This window comes from Lathyrus oleraceus, chromosome 1 (assembly GCF_024323335.1).
Source record: "Lathyrus oleraceus cultivar Zhongwan6 chromosome 1, CAAS_Psat_ZW6_1.0, whole genome shotgun sequence".
NCBI lineage: Eukaryota > Viridiplantae > Streptophyta > Magnoliopsida > Fabales > Fabaceae > Lathyrus > Lathyrus oleraceus.
Genome location: NC_066579.1, coordinates 23878085 through 23884796, shown reverse-complemented (window position 1 = coordinate 23884796; position 6712 = coordinate 23878085).

Here is a 6712-nt window from a genome sequence, read left to right as displayed (position 1 = left end):
AAATTTTTGATATGTCAAATTTTTCCAAACTTCCACCTCAAAATTCTCCAAGTTACAAGTTCGAAATGGAAAAGTGTTCAACATCAAACTTGTTCCTCTTGATCTCACCTTTCCAAAGAGCTCAAATTCATCCTTTTTGGACTTGAAATGCATAGGCTGCGCATGGCCTAAACAGGTTGATATCATTTGGCATGGATCCAACCTCAAACAACAATGCATAATTGCCTTGCATTCCAAGCTTGCTTCAACACATCTGATCATTCATTATGGACTTCAAGCTATCATTTCATGGGCCTATGCGCGCCCATGTACCATGCTATCATCATTTGCCAAATTTGGAAGGTTGAAAAGAGTGTGCAAATATCACATGGATTTGGCTATAAATATAGCTGCATTTGCTCAGAAATCACAGACACATTGCGCCAGCTTTGAATCTCCATTGAAAACCCTTCACTCTAAGAGGATAAACCTGATAAATTCATTTAAATTTGAGCTTGAATCTCCACTGTTTTGGAATTCAATTCTCCAGGAGTCCATTGCTTCTAAACCTTTCCATTCCTCTCCTGCAAGCAATTGAAGTGAAGCCAAGCACGATTCAGATCAAGATCTAGCAAGCTCAGACCTCCATTGAAGGTAATTTGAAGAACCAAGAGCTTGAAATTTGAATTCATCTGATACATCATTCAAGATCTCTCTAAGATTCATCTATAACATTGGTCATTTGTGAAGCTGTTATGTTGAACCTGTGACTTGTGGAATTCATCTGTTGCAAGGGCTATTTTGAAGAAGATCATTGAAGTGGATAAGCTTGGATGAGGCCATCTTTATTTGATGCCTTTGATCTTCAAGATTGATATAATTGTGCATTTGTGTATTGCTTGATTCTAAAAAGTCCAAGGGAATTCTGGGTTTCTATTGACATACTTGTCTATTGGATTGCTACCCATTTGGTCAGATCTTTTCAACTTTAAACTTTTAATTTTTGTACATAGGATAGTCTCTTCATCTTATCCCCATTTCTTTAATTTCAAAATATCTCCCTCCATTTTAAAACCTTCTTTGTGTGAACTACTTTTGTTCTAAACTTTGATCACTTTCAAAAAGATAGAAACTTTGGCCTTATGCCATTGCATTTTCAAACTTATCTTTTTAAATCAAATTTGTAAATAGACTTAACTATACTTGACTTAAAATTTCAAAAATCCAAAAAGAACTAACCCATTCAAATCATTTTAGGCTTCATGCCTTTCAAACTTAATTTTTTGTTAAAATCAATGCAATCATTTTGAAATTTGTACCCCGAACTACGAGGTTTTGATCCCTCATTTTTATGTTGGTACATAGGCACAAGACCAAAGGTCTTGTCAAACACAAAAATATAATTAATAAATTATTTTCTCATCCCCTCATTCTATTTGTTTGTAAACATCACTTTGTACAAAATACATATGCACACAAAAAGGGCTCCCTAGGAGTACCTAGGATACTTTGGGTGCTAACACCTTCCCTCTGTGTAACCAACCCCCTTACCTGCGATCTCTGACTTTTATTAGTTTTTATTTGAAAACTTCTTAATATTTGGGTTTTGTTCATACTTTTTCCCTTTTCCCTTGGAAACAATAAAAGCGCGGTGGCAACTCTTGTTAATTGATCTCTAGCTTATCAATAGCTTGATGATCATGAATTTCCCGCTACACATTGCACATGATGAAATTTGGACCTGCTTACATCATTTCATGGTCCTATCACACGACCATGCAACCATGCAAGTAGAGTTTACTTTTTTTGGCATTTTGAATGAAGTGTGTGAAAAGCAAATGCATTTCTTATAAATACAACCCCCTTTGCTCAGAATTGGGGACACCTTGCCCAAGCTTTGAAACTGCAATCCTAACCCTCACCATTAGAGGATAAACTTGAAGGTTTTCAATTGAAAATCGAGTTTAAATTTCACTTCACTTTGGAAGTTGAAACTCCAAGTATCCAAGCCTTTCATTGATCTAATTCAACTTTTGCAAGCTTCTGAAGCCAAGCTAAGGCCAATTGGAAGCAAGATCAAGCAAAATTCAAGCTCCCTCGAAGGTGAATTTTCAAAAACTTCATCTCTTCGATTCTCTCTCAATTCTTCACCATTCTCTTTGATTTTTGGTTGGCTGAAGTCCAACCAATGTAGGCAACAAGATTGAGTTGCTTTGAGGTCAAATCGAAGCAACTCAGTTCACGATCCTCAAAATTCAAATTCCTGTATCTTTTTATATACTTGGAATTGGAGAAAATTGAGGTCAGATTCGAGATCCTGAGCATTTTCTCTTTGAAATAGTGTCCTTGTGTTTCGTTTTCCATTGAGATGAAGTTGGACCAGTCCGGTGGAGGTCACCGGAGAAGATGACCAGAGTCCTAGCTCCGGTGGTGTGTTGACACACTTCCTGGCCATCTGATCATGTTTGGATGTTATAATCTGTGCCATTGCTTTTGAATATCACGCGTACATCGCATTGACTGAAGACTACCATGAAAAGCGCACGTGTGGCCATCAGATTTTCCACCTCAATTAATGAGGGAGATCTCATGACCCTTGTTTTTTCTAATTTCTTTTTATTTTTTGAATTTTCATTAATCCTTTTATTTTGTTTAATTCATATGAATTTTATTTTTAATCCAAAAAATATGGGCCTTTCACCAAAAATATTTAAATATTTTTCTCTTTTCCATATTCTGAATTAAAATTATTTTTTGGATTAATTTAGATATTTTCTATGAATTAAATTTTTGTGTGCATATTTTTAATTGTTTAAAATACTTATGGCTTTCAAAAAATAGTGAATTTTTTTGTCTAAGGTCCTTTGACCTTGTTTGACCTAGGATAAATGCCTTGGCCATTTATTTGATGTTTTGAAGGGATTTTAGGTTTTGACCAAATTAAAATGTATTCTAATTCATTTTTAATTGGATTTTTAATCGTTTAATTGTTTAAAAATTATGTTGAGCCATTGGTCTTGTGATGTTTGACTTTCTGTTTGGGCCTTGGTCAAGGTTGATTTGACTTTTGTTGGATCAAAACCATTGGATTTGGGGGATTGATAAAATGTACATTTTATCTCCCAAAATAAATGAATGATTTTAATTTGATGAAACTCCTTCCATGACCAACTTGTGTTTCTATCTTCCCATTCCCCTCCCTCTTTATCTTCATCCTTATTCTTTACATTCTCTCCTTTGACCAATGAAATCTCTAATGTCTTAAGACTAATTAGTTCATCAATGACCTTGTGTCAGATGAAACAATACAATTATGACTGAGATAGGTCCCTCCCTCTTGATCTTTTTATTTTAGTGTGTGGTATGTTTTAGGAGTTTGGTTCTTCATACTAAATCTCTAACATGCATTAACACCTAAATTTTTATTACCCAACCTCAGATAGTTGTGACTTCTACATAAGTCCAATTACGATTGCTTAACATAGAGCTAAATTTGACCCTAATCGCATAGCATTCTAGTAAGTGAGATTGTAAGTTTCCCATTCTTCATGGTATTTGTAAGACCCCAATTTTGACCCTAAGATCCCTCATGCAATTTCATCATAAGCATTAACATTGGGATCATACCTTGGCATCCTCCTTACCCCTCTTTCATTGGGTTTGTTTTGGGAGAGATCACCAAGCACTTTGTGATTGTATCATACTTGTATATTATCATTTTACTAACCAAAATACAAAAAATATGTCTTTGCATTTGCCTAACTCTTTTGTAGGAAGGGCATGATCTCCATTGATCTATCAAGTTCACATCTAGGGTTTGAGACCCTCATGAACAAAGAGCACAACCAAGAATTGATTCAAGAATGGTTATGAGCATCATATATGAGTCTCAATGTTCTCTACATGTTATATTGATCAAGTTTTCCTCAAGAGTTTGAGGGTGATTTGCCTTGGAAACCCTAGTTTAACTAGGTATCTTGAGTAACTTCTCCAACAAGCTATCTCACCAATTGATCAAATTTCTCAAGGTACACTTCAAAAATCATCATCTTATGCATATATGATCTACCATGAGCCTAAAAAGTCAAGAGAATTTGGAGTTAGCAAGTTGGTTGATGGTGGTTGGCCAGATGAATTCATCTGATCAAAATTGGGTCTCCCTAGACCCTATCTCCTACACTTTTCACCATATGAAAATGATTCCATGAGAAAACTTAATCTAAATGACACTCAAAACAACTTTCATGTTTATACCTAGAGCTAGTTTTGCTTGGAAAATCATTTTCTATGTTGAAACATTATAGGTCATTTTGTCTAAACCCTAATTTGAAAGTCAACTTCCCAAGGCCATAACTTACTCAATTTTTATGAGATGAAAGATTTCCAAGTTTCACAATCAAATTCAATGTGTCTAATTCAACTTTGATGTTTGGAGTGGGAGCTAATTCAACTTTTTTGTGCATGTGATATGAGGTTACATTATAGGTCACTTCTGACCTATACCATTGATCAAGTGATTTTTCCAAACTTCAAAAATGCATAACTCTATCATTTCAAATCCAAATGACATGAAATTAGTGACTATTTTGATGGTCTTTGAGATATCTACAACTTTGATGAAGACACCTTTCTCATTTGAAGCTTATATATTAAGTTAAGCAAGGTGGAATATTGAGACATATGGCTTGACACTTAGAAAAGTTTTGATATGTCAAAAATTTCCAGACTTCCACCTCAGATTTATTCAAGTTACAAACTCCAAATGGAAAAGTGTTGAACATGAAAGTTATTCCTCTTGATCTCACCTTTCCAAAGAGCTCAAATCCATTCATTTTGGACAAGGAATGCATAGGCTGCGTATGGCATGAACATGGTGTCATCACTTGGCAAGGATCAAACTTCAAATCAAAATGTACACTTGCCTTGCAATCCAAGCTGAATTCAGATCATCTCACACTTATTTGTGGACTTATGGAAATGATTTTATGGGCCTATGCATGCCCATGCACCCATGCATCATCAATGACCAAATTTGGAAAGTGAATTCAAGTGTGCAAAAAGCAATGAATTCAGCTATAAATAGAGCCTCATATGCTCAGCATTTCACAGACATTGGCGCCAGCTTTGATCCCTTAACTCTAACCCTCACATTGCAAAGGATAAACCTGAGAAATTCACTTGAATTTGAGTTTGAATTTCCACTGTTTTGAAATTCAAATCTCTAGGAATCCATGGCCTTTTGAGCATTCAATACTTCTTCTGCAAGCATTTGGAGTGAGATCAAGCACGAGCAAGAGCAAGATCAGTTGAATCCAGACCTCCATTGAAGGTATTTTCCAGAAATTTTGATCTCTTCGATTCTCTCTAATTCTTGCTCAATTCTATTGATTCTTTGGTTGTCTGAAGTCCTACCAGTGTAGGCAAGAAGATTGAGTTGCTTTGAGGCCAAATCGAAGCAACTCAGTTCATGTACCTCAAATTTCAACTTCATGTATCTCTCAATATACTTGGAGTTAGAGTGAATTGAGGCGAGATTCGAACTCAGTGCCATTTTTACTTTGAAATCATGTCCTTGTTTTTAATTTTGGTGATGGTTGAAGGTGGACCAGTCCGGCGAGGTTAACCGGAGAAGAAGACCGGAGCTACAGCTCCGGCCATGCGCTGGCATGTCTCACAGCCACATGATCCCCTTGATTTGTTTTAATCTGGAGCGTGCATTTGAATTACCAATGTTATGGTGCGCTGACTTGAGTCCATCGTGGATAGCGCGTTTCTGGCCACTTAATATGCCACCTCAATTAATGAGGGAGATCAAGTGGTCCAAGTTTTTTCTGATATTTTAATTTTCATTTTAATTGCATTATTTTCAATAATTCATATTAAATTCAATATTGATCAAAAAAATATGGGACTTTCACCGAAAATTTTCAAATATTTTTCTCTTTCATATTCTGAATTAAAATTATTTTTTGGACCATTATTAATATTTTTCATGAATTAATTGATTTTGCATTTGTTTTTAATTGTTTAAAAATATTTTTAAATGTCCAAAAATTATGAATTTTTTCTCCAAGGTCCTTTGACCTTGTTTGACCTATGATAAATCTCATGGTCATTTCTTTGGTGTTTTGATGAGATTTTAGGAATTGAACAACCCGTATTTAATTTAAATGCACTATTTTAGTATTTTAATTTGAATAAATGCCAAATAATTTTGTTGACCAATTGCGATGACTTGTTTGCGTTTGACTCTTTTTGTTGGGACTTGGTCAAGGTTGATTTGACTTTGTCAAATTAATATCATTGGATTTAGGGGATTGAAGGAATGTACATTCCATCTCCCAAAATGAATGGATGATATTAATTTGGTAAAAGTCCTCCTTTGACCAATTTATGTTTTGATCCATTCCCCTCCCATTTCATCTTATTCCCCTTCTTCATTCATTCATTCCATTTGGCCTATGATATCTCCTAATCCTATGGCTAGTTGATTGAAAAATTGACATGAGTATGGATGAGATTAGGCCACACCTTTTGGATATTCTTTTTGTGTGTGGTATGTTTCATGAGCAAAGTCCATTATACTATGTCTCTAACATGCATTAACACCAAAAAATTTATTGCCTTGCCTCAAATAGTTGTGACTTCTACATAAGTCCAATTACGATTGCTTAACATAGCGCTAAATTTGTGACATAAAAGGCATAAGCATTCTAGTTAGTGAGATTGTAAG